Raw genomic sequence first — 13,706 nt, 5'->3', positions numbered from 1 at the left:
GTCTTACCCCAGGGCACAAGTGAGCAGAGGCTGTCTCTGTCCCTTCTTCCCTGACCTTCAGTCCTCAAATATTTATAGCCATTGATCAAATTCCCTCTCAGCCTTCTCCTTTCCAGACTAAGCAGCCCCAGGGCTCTCAGCCTTTCCTCACCAGGCAGTGCTCCAGTCCCTTCAGCATCCTTGTAGCCCTCCATTGGACTCTCTCCAGTAGATCCCTGTCCCTCTTGAACTGTGGAGCCCAGAACTGGATGCAGTATTTCAGGTGTGGCCTCACTAGGGCAGAGTAGAGGGGGAGGAGAACCTCCCTCAATCTGCTGGCCACACTCTTCCTAATGCACCCTAGGATACCATTTGCCTTCTTGGCCATGAGAGCACAAGAGCACAGACTTGGAAGCTGCCTGTCCAGAGGCATCTGCTTTCCTGTGGGAACAGCATGGACACTTGGCTCTTTGGGAACATAAAGCACTGGACCTGGTTTGTCACAGCTGCTCTATGAGTGGCTTTTCTGCTTCCCCCTGAGTTATTTTGGTTGTAGTTAAAATCAGAGTGCTTTAAAATGGGAGCTGAACTTCAGGAAACTGCATTCAGTGTTCAGACATATTATGGAAGCCATAAAAGGAGCTTAAAAAAAAATATGTATATATATAAAATCAAGATTTTTTCTGGGGATGATTTGCTCAGCTCTGCTCTTACTATTGTTTTGTTTGCCAGACTGTGATCAAAAACATTTGGCAGGCAAGACTTGGTGGGGAAAGTCAGCCAGTAAAGTTGAGCTGTCATCTAAGTACGTACAGCAAACCCTTCTCTTGGCATGAAAAACAGACTGTTTACAGAAATAATAAACATGCCCTCCAAAATGATGTGTCCTCTCTCTAAAATCAAGGAAGGTCACGAGACTCTGACCCTCCAGAAGAAGCATAACACTTTATGAGACTTCTGTCAAAGCAGATGATCAAAAATAAATAGACTGTAAGAAAGAAGTGTCAAGCTGAGGGCTCCAATGTGCCTTCCTAACGCCTCCTGTCTCCTCCCTTTAAGATGTGGTGTGCGTGCTGCCACGCAAAGGAAGCCCATCTGGAGGGGAAGGCAAGTCAATCCATTTTCCTGACGGATGGGTTGATGTAATTAGCTTTGTGTTTCATCTCCCCAGTAAATCTTGTAAACACTGAAATGTGTCAAAGCGAAACGGGATTTATTGAACAGTGTCGTTCGCGAAAGGCCTTACGGTGACTCAGCTGCTGGGTACAGCCCCAGATGCTGAGTAGCCATGAGGAATAAAAGCCTCATCTGGCCAAAGACTGGGTTTTGGGTTTGTTTTTTTCTTCTGAGCCCTGACGGTAGATGAGTGAGCTGTAAGCAAGAGGGAAGGTGGTGACTGGCTACCTCAGCAGCTGCCTGCAGCCAAAGGAGGAGTGTGTTCACCACCATACCCAGAAGGTGACACCTGGGCTGCTCCCTGCTGTCACAAGGTGTTTGATGGAGCTGGGTAAGCAAAGACATTCAGAAAGCTGCCAGCTCCATGTTTGGAGGGGAGTGCAGGCTTGTGGTCAGCGCTGCTGGGCTACCCCTGAATTTGATGGACTGGCATTGCCCAGTGTCCTACAACGAGCAGCCCTTCTACAGACATCCATCTAGTTCAGAGGAACCAGATGTGGTTCCCTGCTGCCTTCCTTGGTCACCAAGGTCTTCCTCTTGTGCACACTACAGATTCACAGATTGCATTGAGTTTGAAGGGACCCTCAAAGGTCATCTTGTTGAAACCCCTGCAGTCAGCAGGGATGCCTCCAACTAGAGCAGGCTGCCCAGGGACCCATCAAGTCTGATCTTGAATGTCTGCAGGGACAGGGCCTCCACCACATCCCTGGGCAGCCTTTTGCAGTGTTTCACCACCCTCATAGTAAAGAACTTCCTCCTAATGTACAACCTCTATCTTCCCTGCTCCAGTTTCAAACCACTGCCCTGTGCCCTATCACTACAAACCTTCCTAAACAGTCTCTCTCCAGCCTTCCTGTAGGTCCTCAGGTATTCAAATGTAGTTGTAAGGTCTCCCTGGAACCTTTGCTTCTCCAGGCTGAATAGCCCAAATTCTTTCAGCCTGTCCTCATAGAGGTTCAGCAGCCCTCTGCTCATCTTTTTGGCCCTCCTCTGGACTCAGGTGATCACCCCTGTTTTGGATCACCAGCACTATACCTTATGCATGTGTAGAACATTTAAATGCATAAATCTTGAGCTCTTAGCTTGCTGGAGAGTGAGTGTGTGAGTGTGTGCAAATAAATGCTTGGATTTTTGGATCTATCACCACTCTGCTCTGCAAAATAGTTTAATCCAGGGGGAGGAAAAATGAAGGAAAAACCCCAAAGCAATCTTCACTTGCTGAATGTTTAGATTCTGTTTAGTTATAACCCACAAGCACAAAACGTTAGAGTTACATTGAATAGTTCATCAGTTGTGCACCAGGCAGCACATGCTGTTGCAATCTGGACTGCACATAAGCTGTGTGAAGAATTAACACTCATGTCTAAACAAAATACAGAGTCACTATGGGCAATCTTCAGCCTCAGCTGTGCAGTTTTTCTGAACTCTTTTGGCCACAGACGTGGTTTTTCACCCCTCTCTCCCCCATATGGTATTAATTCAATTGTTTTAGATGTTAGACATGCAAAAGAACTAGAAGGGATTTCCTTAACCAACAAACACTGAGGATAAAAAGGTTGGTGTTTATAAAAACGTCACTCTCAAAGGCTCTTCCATAACTTGTTAGAGGATTGCTATCCTTTCAGACTCCAAAGGCAGTCATTCAAGAGGTCCTCCGGAGAGAAATGCTGATCCTGACTTTCCACTCCTCTGTTCCTCCTCTGATGCCTCAGCAGAGCAGCAGCAGCAAGCACGCTGAAAGAAGACCAGAGCAATTTGGACACAGTTTAAAAGATCTGCAGAGGGCTGTAGGATGAGTCAGTCCTACAGCTCACAGCTCTTCATCACTCTCATGTTTGGTTTGCACTGGGAAGCTCAGCATGAAGCAGCTCCAAGTGCAGTAGAGTTGACATTCATGCAATCATCTGTTGCTGTAAGGTGTTGAAAAGTTAAATTCTCCATGGCAGCTGATCTGTAGGTACAGGTCTAAGTCTGTGCTGGAAGGCAATGCTCAGTCATGGGGTGAGGTGGAAGAGCTTATCAAGATGTTAGGCACAATCCTAGCAATGACTCACTGCCTTCCTCCCCTCTAATCAACATATCAGCAATAAATAAATACATTTAGGAGAAAGGAGCTTCAGATAACAAAAGGCTTGGAAAAGGGCTGCCTCAAAAACGAGATCTCCTTGGAGAGCCTGTTGTACAGAGATCTCCCAGCCTTTGGAGGCAGCAGGAAGGAGAACCAAATATACTTGTCACAGGTGATGGTGGGGAGGAATCCAAAAGAGAGTGCTGTGGTCATCTGCAAGCTTCATGGAGGTGAGGTGATCAGGGAATCACAGAGTCACGGAATGGTTTGGGTTGAAAGGGGCCTTAAAGATCATCTAGTTCCAACACCCCAGCCCTGGGAAGGGGACAGCTCCTACTAGGCCAGGTTGCTCAAGGCTCCATCCAGACTGCCTTTCAACACTTCCAGCCTTGGACATCTCTTGGCAGCCTGTGATAGGACAGCATGAAATGGCCTCAAGTTGTGCCAGAGGAGGTTTGGGTTGGACAATAGGTAAAAATTCTTTATTGAAGGAGTGGTCAGGCATTGGAACAGGCTGCCCAGGGAGGGGGTGGGGTCAGCATCCCTGGAGATGTTCAAGAAAGGTGTGACCATGGCATCTGGGGACGTGGTTTAGTGGCCATGGTGGTGTTGGGTCGATTTGGTGATCTTAGAGAGCTTTTACAATCAAAGCCATTCTATGATTTGATGCTTTGAATCTGCTCTGCTGTCAATCTCCTGCCCTGTGGCACGGGTTAGCACTCTGTAATTCGACATTAAGTCTTCCTCTCTTTTCCTTCCCACTACTGTCGATTCTGTGCCGCGTTTGCCGTTCTCTCAGCCGCCTGCCCAGCAGCTGCGCTCCGCTGGTTTTGAAGAGGAAAGAGCCGAACCCGGTGCCCGAACACCTCCCCGCGCTCCCGCAGGGGCTGTCGGGGCAGGAATGCGGTGTGAGCAGGGATGGACAAACCCCCAGCTCTTCGTCCTCCCGGGACGCGGCGGAGCAGGGCCAGCGGGCGGCACGACTCGTCCCCGGGTGCGGCTCGTCCCCGGTGCCGCCAGAGGGCGCCCGCGCCCCGGGTTGCGTTCCTGGCGCCGCCGCCTGCCCTGCGCTTTCCCGCTCCTCCGGGCCGGGCGCCGGGAGGAGATGTCGGGGAGAGCTGGGAGGGCCCCGCTGCGCAAGGCTGAGCGCTGCCTTCAAGGCTACAGAAAAGAGAACCGAATTCAGCCAACCCATCCCTCGTTCAGAGCCATCAGGGCCCTCTGGGAACTGCAAATGACGAGTCCCAAAATCTGCAAGTGTCAAAACACCTCTAGGGAAAGCAAAGCTCTTTAAAATGCTTAAGCAGTCACAGCCATATAGGGGATTGGAGTTCACTTCTGGACACTGTAACCAGAATTCTGCTCCATCAAATGTGAGGACTGAGAGCCAAGTAACCAGTGACAGGAGAAGAGAAAATGGGCTCAAGCTGTGCCAGGGCAGGGTTCGGCTGGAGATTAGGAACAGTTTGTTTGCTGCAAGAATGGTCAGGCATTGGCACAGGCTGCCCAGGGTGGTGTTGAAGTAAGCAGGGAGATGTGGTGCTTGGGGATAGAGTTTAGTGGTCATGGGAGCTGGGTTACAGTTGGAGTCAATCATCTTCAAGGTTCTTTTCCGGCCTTAATGATTCTGTGATTCTGTGCTAACTGCAGCGTGGGCAATGTGGCAGTCATTCTTAGAATCATAGAGTCATAGAATCAACCAGGTTGGAAGAGACCTCGAAGATCACCCAGTCCAGTTTTGCCTGAAGAGGACTGCAAGGCTACTTCTGGCAGCTTTGAGCAAGGCTTTCTGGCAGTGGAATTCAGAATACCTGCTGCATCATTAGGGGTCTTAAAGCCTTTTGAGGATTGGCTTGTGCAAGAAGTAAAGACCTAAAGCACACTCCAGGTGTTGCCTGTAGGATCAGACTGGAAGTCAGAGAGCATTACTCTTTGTTTAATCTTAGAGTATTGGTCTTTCTTAAGGCTAAGTTACCAAGCCCTATAACTGTCATTAATCATTGCTTTGAAAGGAGAGGAAGCCTCTTCTTGCAGTGTTCTCAGCTCATTGTACCTTTCAGGTGGTTGTAAGGCCTGTGTGTGGACCCAGGGTTTCCCCTGAAGGTAACACTTGTACTGCCACTTTCCTTTGTATGAGAATCATAGAACTGTTGAGGTTGGAAGAGACCTTTGAGGTCACTGAGTCCAACCACTCCCCTAGAGCTTGCAATCCCATCACTAAGCCACTACCACTAAACTATGTCCCTCAGCACCACGTCCATACATCTTTTAAACACCTCCAGGGATGGAGACTCCACCACCTCCCTGGGCAGCCTGTTCCAATGCTTGTGGAGTTTTTTCCTAATATCCAGCCTGAACCTCCCTTGGCACAACTTGAGCCCATTTCCTCTTGAACCTGAAGGAGAATGTCTGTGTACAGACTGACCTTTACTAACATTGCTTCTTTTAAAGTGTTGCATTAAAACATAACCTTCCTGATTCCCTGTTTTGTTCTGAATCAGACTGGTCCACTGAACAGCCCTTGTGGCCAAGAAGCCAAATGGCAACCTGGGGTGGAATAGAAGGGAAGTGGTGAGTAGGTCAAAAGAGGTTCTGCTTCCCCTCTGTCTTGGTGAGGCCACATCTGGAATACTGTCTCCAGTCCAGGGCACCTCAGTTCAAGAAGGACCTCAGAAAGATGCCCATCCATAAGTCAGCAGGGAAGGTGGAAAGCTTTGTGTGCAGCTGTACCACACGTGGATCCAGACCATGGGACCATGTTGCTGGTCCAGAAGCTGCAGAAAGAGGGCATGGGAAGGGGATTTTAGCTTCTGTACTTTAAGGGAAGCTGACAGGCAAAGGCCAGCTCTGCCCCTGCTCAAAGTACCCCACTCTGCAGTCACTGGGGGAGATCTGAAGGGCAAGCAAGGCAGCAGAGATTTTTCCTGGTAGTCTCTGGAAGGAACTTGTTGGCTGGCTTCCAGAATTTCTGAAGCACAATGGAGTGTGCTGAGTCATGGCAGTCCAGCAGGGACACGACTCCAGCCAGGCTTGTGGATCGAATCAGAAACCAAGGATTTGAGCATGTCTTTGAGAATTTCAGATGGTCTGGTTCACTTCAGGAGGCACAGACTTGGAGGGAAGGAATCCCTCCAGAGATGGGCAGGCTGCAGAGGCTTCTAATGGGCAGGATTCTAATGCATCCTGGAAGGCAAGTGGTGAGGAGGTCGAGAGAGGTTCTCCTGCCCCTCTACTCTGCCCTGGTGAGGACACATCTGGAATATTGTGTCCAGTTCTGGGCACCTCAGGTCAAGAAGGACCACAGGGAACTGTTTGATAGAGCCCAGCAAAGATCCACCAAGCTGCTGCAGGCAGTGGAACATCTACCTGTGAGGACAGGTTGAGGGAGATGGTCCTTGGAGCTTGGAGCAGAGGAGCCTGAGGGCTGCCCTCATTGCTTTTAATAGAGATGTGCAGGGCAGTGTCAGGAGGATGGAGTCAGGCTCTGCTCAGGGACGTTCAGTGACAGGACAAAGGGCATTGGGGGCAAGCTGGAGCAGAGGAGGTGCCACAGGAAGAGAAGGGAAAACTCTTTCCCTGTGAGGGTGCTGGATCCCTGGAGCAGGCTGCCCAGAGAGGTTGTGGAGTTTCCTTCTCTAGAGACATTCCAAACCCACCTGGATGTGTTGCTGTGTGATCTGCCCTGGGTGATCCTGCTCTGGTGATTATGGCCAAGATTCCTACAAAAGTTTTCTAAGAATCCCTTAACCCTCAACCAAACTGTGGGGATTAAAACAAGACTCTTAGGAACGTAACCAACATCCAGCAATCCTAACCTGCTCGGCACATTTTGATTCCAACATACAGAAGCTCTGGCCCGTGGTGGGAAATCATGCTCAGTGTCTGATGTCTGGGAACCCATGGATCTTGAACTGCCCTCAGTCATCAGCACTGCTGGCAGCAGATTTTAACCGAGTCCACAGGAGCTGATGTTTCCATTATGGCAGGTCTCAGCCGTGGCAGATTGCTTGGCCTGTCAAGTGCAATATCTGCAGCAGCCTGCACTGCAAAGGGAAATGTCTAAAGATAGAAGCCACGTAGGAGATTTCAGACACCTGCTTGTTCGTTTGCAGAGCATTTTTCTGAGGTGTTTCTGATTAGTGTGATTTTCTTTTTGCTGAGCCCAGGCTGCAGAGGCTTCTCTGGTGTCAGGGCCACTAATTTCTACAGAAATGAGAAGAGATTGCACATCTCATTTCTACAGAAATGAGAAGAGATTCTATTCCTAATCCCTGTTGTTAGGGGCACTGCAGTGTTTTTCTGTTCTAGTGTTTTAAAACAAGTTAGATGAGCAAATCAGCAGCGTGTGTAAGAAATAAACAAACAGAAAGGAACCCTTCATTGTTTCATTGCTTTACCCTGTTTGCTTCAACAAGGCCAAGTGCAGAGTCCTGCATCTGGGTTGGAGCAATCTCAGGCACTAATACAGGCTGGGCAGTGGCTGGCTTGAGAGCAGCCCCAAAGAAAAGGACTTGGGGAGCTGGTGGATGAGAAGCTCAACATGAGCTGCCAGTGTGCACTTGCAGCCCAGAGAGCAAACCAGACCCTGGCTGCATCAAGAGAAGTGTGGCCAGCAGGGTGAGGGAGGTGATTCTGCCCTCTGTACTGCCCTGGTGAGACCCCACCTGAGGCACTGTGTCCAGTTCTGGAGCCCTTGTTACAGGGAAGATCTGGAGGTGCTGTAACATGTCCAGAGAAGGGCCACAAGGATGATCAGAGGGCTGGAGCTGCTCTACTATGGGGACAGGCTGAGAGTGTTGAGGTTATTCAGTCTGGAGTGGAGAAGGCTGTGAGGACACCTTATTGTTGCCTTGCAGTATCTGAAGGGGGCTACAAGAAAGGTGGTGAGGGATTTTTTTAAGGTGTCAGGTAGTGATGGGACTGAGGAGGGGGGAATGGATCCAAGCTAGAGGAAGGTAGATTTAAATTGGTGCTAGGAAGTTCTTTCCCATAAGGGTGGTGAGACCCTGGAACAGGTTGCCCAGGGAGGTGGTAGAAACCTCATCCCTGAAAGTTTTTAAGGCCAGCCTGGATGTGGCTCTGGGAAGCTGATCTAATGTGAGGTGTCCCTGCCAATGGCAGGGGGGTTGGAACTGGATGATCCTTGAGGTCCTTCCAACCTTGATAATTTTGTGATTTAATGGAAGCTATTTTCTGTGATTGACTCTCTAGCTTTGGGGGCATTTCAGTAGCTGTAATGGTGCTTGTGAAAGAATGGGAAAGCAGAGTTTAATATGATTTTTATATGTGTAAACCATCTTTCAATTAGCCATTATTGAGTTAAATGATTCGGACATCTCCCTGGTGATCTATAAACCCAAACCAGCGAGATCTGATGTAGTGATCAAGAACTAGGAACCAAAACTAATAGGAGGTGAACCATAAAACCAAAGAAAGGGGGGTTTTATTCTGTTCCTTCACTCCACTGCTAAAATCTGAAGGCCCCAGCAGATGTAGCCATTAACCTAATTTTGTGAACTATAAACACTCTTGGTCCAAGCAGTCAGCTGTGTACAGAGTGAACAATGTAAGCATGCACTGAAGGGTTTGCAGCACAGGGGCTCATGTCATTAAGGACCTTTTTTATTTCACAGCAGATGCCAAGTTTGCTTGGATTGCAGCTAGTACAAGAGGAGGACCAAGAAAGTGATTGTCCCCCCTGGAACTCAGCACTGATGAGGCCATATCTTGAATACTGGGCTAAATTTTGGGGCCTTCATTACTTGAAAGACATTTAGGTGCTGGAGCAAGTCCAGAGAAGGGCAACAAAGATGGAGGAGGATCTGGAGAACAGGGCTGGTGAGGAGCAGCTGAGGAAGCTGGGGTTGTTTAGTCTGGAGAAGAGGAGGCTAAGAGGAAACCTCATTGCTCTCTGCAACTCCCTGAAGGTGCTGGTGAGGAAACTTCCAAGCCCACAAATCTCTTCCCAGCCTCCCAGTATGATGGGAGTTGAAAGGGACCTGCAGAGATCATCTCATGCAACCCCTCTGCTAAAGCAGGGTCACCCACAGCAGCTTTCTCAGGATCACAGTGTCCAGGGAGGTTGGAATCTCTCCAGAGAAGGAGACTCCACAACCTCTCTGGGCAGCCTGCTCCAGGGCTCCAACACTCTCACACAAAGAAGTTTTCCTCTGTTCAGGTGGAACCTCCTGCATTCCTGTTTGTGCCTGTTGCTTCTTGTGCTGTCACTGGGCACCACTGAAAAGAGTCTAGCTCCATCCTTTTGCCCCCTACCCTTTAGCTCTGAGCATTGATCAGATTCCCTCTGGGGTTACACTTCTCCAGGCTCAACAGCCCCAGGGGTCTCAGCCGCTACTCATAAGAGATGCTCTAGTCACTTCAGCATCTTCATGGCTGTCCTTTGGACTTTGTCCAGCTATGCCCTCTTTCTCTTCAACTGAGGAAGCCAGAACTGGATCCAGTACCTGAGATGAGCCTCGCTAGGACAGAGTGAAAGAGGCGGAGAACCTCCCTTGACGCACTGACCACAAGGTCATGACTAGAAACCAGTTCACAGAGGAGAGGCTCTCACGAGAAATACTGCCCAGCCTGAAATCTAATCCTCATTGTGGCTCGTTTCTGGTTTGTATTTCCAGGCATTGCAACCCTTGTCTGTAAGCTTAGGGAAACATTAGAACTAATTAAAGCAAGCAAACAAACAACCCTCAAACAAACAAAAAAAACGAACAACTCCCCAAACAATAAACTACTTTTAAAATAATACGGGGCGGGGGGCGGGGGAGGGAGGGAAGGGGGGGTAAGATTGAGAGAGAGAGAGAGAGAGAGAGAGAGAGAGAGGCTGTCACAGGATGTCTCACTGTGCTTTTTTGGTGTTCTACAAAACAAAATGCAGTTGCAGTGGAATGGGTGGGTACGTGATTGCAGATGGCAGAGGAGAAGTGTGACCCTCAAGCGTGTGATGTCCTCGGTGCCGGTGGTGGGGAGAGTGACTTGGCATACGGGGAGTGATTTTGCCAGATGCTCTATTGAATGTAAATCAAATCTATTCAGACACAAGCAGTTCTAGGGATGGCTCCTCACGCTTGTAGAGCCCTGAAAGAAGTGACGGACATCTAGTTTGTGAGAGCTGTTCGAGCGGGTAAGGGTAGCAAGGACGACGGCTAAAGTACCTCCTATGGTAGGACAACAACGGGGCTGACTCGAGTCTAATTGCATCCCCTAAATATGTCTTTCCAAGGTAATTAAGGAACCAAACAGCCTGATGAGGCCAGGTGTTCGCAGAAAATCGTTTTGGAGTGGTGCATGTTTCGTTGCTGATGCAGCCTTACTCGGCCGTTACAACAGAGCGGATTACTCAGGACGGAGCTATTCCCTCAGCCCAATTAGGCTGTGATGTCACAGTTTCCACTCTTCCCACCACTTTGTGGATTTCCTGAATATGAAGTGCCGTAAGGAGAGAGCGAGTCGGAGGTTCTGGGACCGTTTCCCCTCCTCAGACACCCTGCAGCCCTGGCGATAATGTTCTCGCAACGACATGGGAGTCACCCCCGCTTCCCTGCATCCGGGGACGGGGAGACGGCGGCAGGCAGAGCCCTGCAGCTCGGGGAGCTCCTGGCTGGAACGGGCGCTGGGGACCGGGTCCCGCCGGCTGCGGCCGCGCAAACACGAACGGAACTGGAGGGGGTGAGGGTGTACCGATATTTTAGTATATTCTTTTTTTAAGGTGATATTAGAAAAAACCGGAGAAGTCTTTCGGTTTGAAATGCATCAGGAGCTCTGATACAAAACCAGGTCATTAATTAATCGAATTGATCTTCAGGGAGGGATGCGCAGCTTGTGTGAGAGCAGGGCTGCAGGGTGGCCCCGCCGCCTCTCGGCCCGGCAGAGTGGAGCGCGGACCGGGCTCCGGGAATCTCCCTGGTCCCAGAAAAAACAGGACTTCGATTTGGGAGCACTTGCAGGGAACTCTCCGAGGCGTCCGAGCCGTCAGCCGGGGCCGTGCGCTGTCTGAATGCGGCAGCGCTGCGGGCTCGGACCGCGCAGCCTTCTGTGCTGCCCTCCGGGAGTGGAAAAGTTTCCCCGGTTGGGATGTTCCCTGAGGCATTTGGGAGTCAAAGACCTTCAATGCCACTGCATTTTGCCACACAGTTCGAATTTAGCAGAATGTTCCGAGAACTTTACTGAGGAGCTGTGCAAAATCCAGCAGGACTCCTCCACATCGAAACATCAGCGCAAAAAAACCCCTTCAGCCAAGCCAAAGTTCTCCCAGCCCAGCAGACAATTGGAACCCCTGGCTGAATTTGTGCCCTTCCTCATAGCACAGTTGGTACTCGTTGAGCTCTCATCCGTTTCTGAATTGCTCAGTCAAAATCGAAACTTCCATCGAGATGTCTGAAGTGGGAGGGGGAAAAAAAAAATAAACCCTTTTAAAAAAATGCGTTATGCTTTTACATAAAGTGAAAATTAGAAGAGCCTCTGAACGGGGCAGATTTGTCCGTAGTTCCTGAAACCAGTTACATACATTTGTTTAAAATTATTTAGAAATAGATAAATGTTATGTTTCGAGCAGTTATATAAAGTCTGACCCTGGTTCAAGAAAACAAACCAACCAAATTAAAAAAAAAAACCACAAAACAAACAAAAAACCCCCAAACAAACAAGAACAAATCCAATCAAAGAAACCAAGAAACACAGAGAGAAAGAGGGTGGGGGGGGGGTGGGGGAAGAGAGGAGGAAAAAGGACCAAAACCAGAAAGAAAAAACCCACGGCCTTCAAAGAAAAAAAAACAAAACAAACCAAACTCCAAACAAACAGACAATCAAAACCAAAACCCCCGCAACAGAACAACAACAGCAAAAAAACAAAACAATAACAAAAAATAGTAAACGAGGAGCAGTTTTACAGAGAATGGTGATTCGCTTTTCGGAGCCGGGAAAAAAGCCGGTCTAAAATGTGAGGCACGCAGCTCGTGGGTCCTGTTCCTCCCTACAGCTCCCCGGGTTCTGCAGAATGTTCCCTCCTAAATGATGCTCTTGTAAAAGGAGCGGGTGTGGGATTCGCTCAAGACCGTGTCCGTCGGACAGATCGATGCAAAATAAAAGTGAAATTCGACACATGGAATTAGATAGCTTCAGGAACTGAGAGGGTCACAATTACAAGAAAAAAATTAGTCTATGGACTGATGGACTTTTAGCTGTAAAATTTTACTGTGCAACGAGTTTAAATTACCGACTGCGGTTGCAGCCGGCTGGTGAAGTTCGTTCTGCACCATCCTACTGCATCATCTAATCATTACAATAGCAGCGTTTCCCATGGCGTTAATTACTTTTAACGGGCTTGCGAGCTGCAGACCTGCTCCCAGAGTTTCTGTTCGCCTGCCTGGCTGCGACCGCGCCCGGGGCAGATGCTTCCGAACCTCTATTAAGGTTTATAAAACCTTAAATTATGAAAGGTAATTCCTTGTGCTGGGAAATGACACCAGCTCCGTACTGCACTGAAGCCAAGCGGCTCGGAGGTGGGGATGGGGAGGGGATGGTGGTATTTAAATATTTAAATATTTACAGTTATTCATGAGTTTTGTTTTAATTTGGAGAGGGGAAAAATCAAAAAGGGGAGATGGTGATTTATTTTATGCGTACTATTTGTTTAGGAGTGCGCTAGTCTCGGAGGTGAGGTTATTTAAACAATCCGATGGGGATTTGTCTGCTAGCTTGAATGTTGCCCAAATTCTTCTCACTTTACTCATAATTATTCTCCTTGTTATTTATTACAATAGCTCCAAAGGCCTCTTTTGACTCGATCGTTAGGAATCAGTCCCTTGGCTTGAAAGCACCTTGTGATCTAAACAGAGAAGATGGACAAAAGATGGGCCGACAAGAAAAGACACGTGAAGAAAGGGGGAGGATTTCTGTTCTGATCTTGGGGGCCGCGTTCCACTAGGCTGGGGCTCCCCGAAGGTCTGGGCAGGTGCTCACAGGAACGCTGTCCCGGAGTTTTGCAGAGGGGACCAGAAAGCGCGGGACAGAGATGGAGTCGTTCGGAGCTCTAGCGGCCCCCGCCTCTGCCCGTGTTCGCAGGGACCGGGGTGGGGGAACCACTGCCCCCTTGGTGTGACCGCTGCTCTGTCGTGTCTCATGAACTCGTTGGCGGCGCAGACCCTCGGGGTGATGTCGAAATAGATGACAAGTCTTGAACAGGAAACAGGGCAGCAAGAGGGCGGCGGCGAGGTGGGGAGGGGCTGGTAAGGTGAGTGTCAGCTCTTTGGTGGTTCACAGACCAAGGGGTATCGTTTTAAACTGAAGCAACGTGGAGAGAGCAGAGGAATCCGTGCGGAACTGCTCGGTGCAAGCGGCAGTGAACATGTGGAGCAGGTTATCTGGGAAAACACCAGAAATTAATTCCAGAAACACCTCGTTGTGGTCCAGGTTGGGTCGTGCAGTGGAAACACAGGACAGTGGCATCTAAACGACGTTTACACAAACA

This window comes from Pogoniulus pusillus, chromosome 16, assembly GCF_015220805.1.
Source record: "Pogoniulus pusillus isolate bPogPus1 chromosome 16, bPogPus1.pri, whole genome shotgun sequence".
Classification (NCBI taxonomy): Eukaryota; Metazoa; Chordata; class Aves; order Piciformes; family Lybiidae; genus Pogoniulus; species Pogoniulus pusillus.
The sequence above is the reverse complement of the archived record's forward strand: the minus strand, read 5'-3'. Positions refer to the sequence as shown.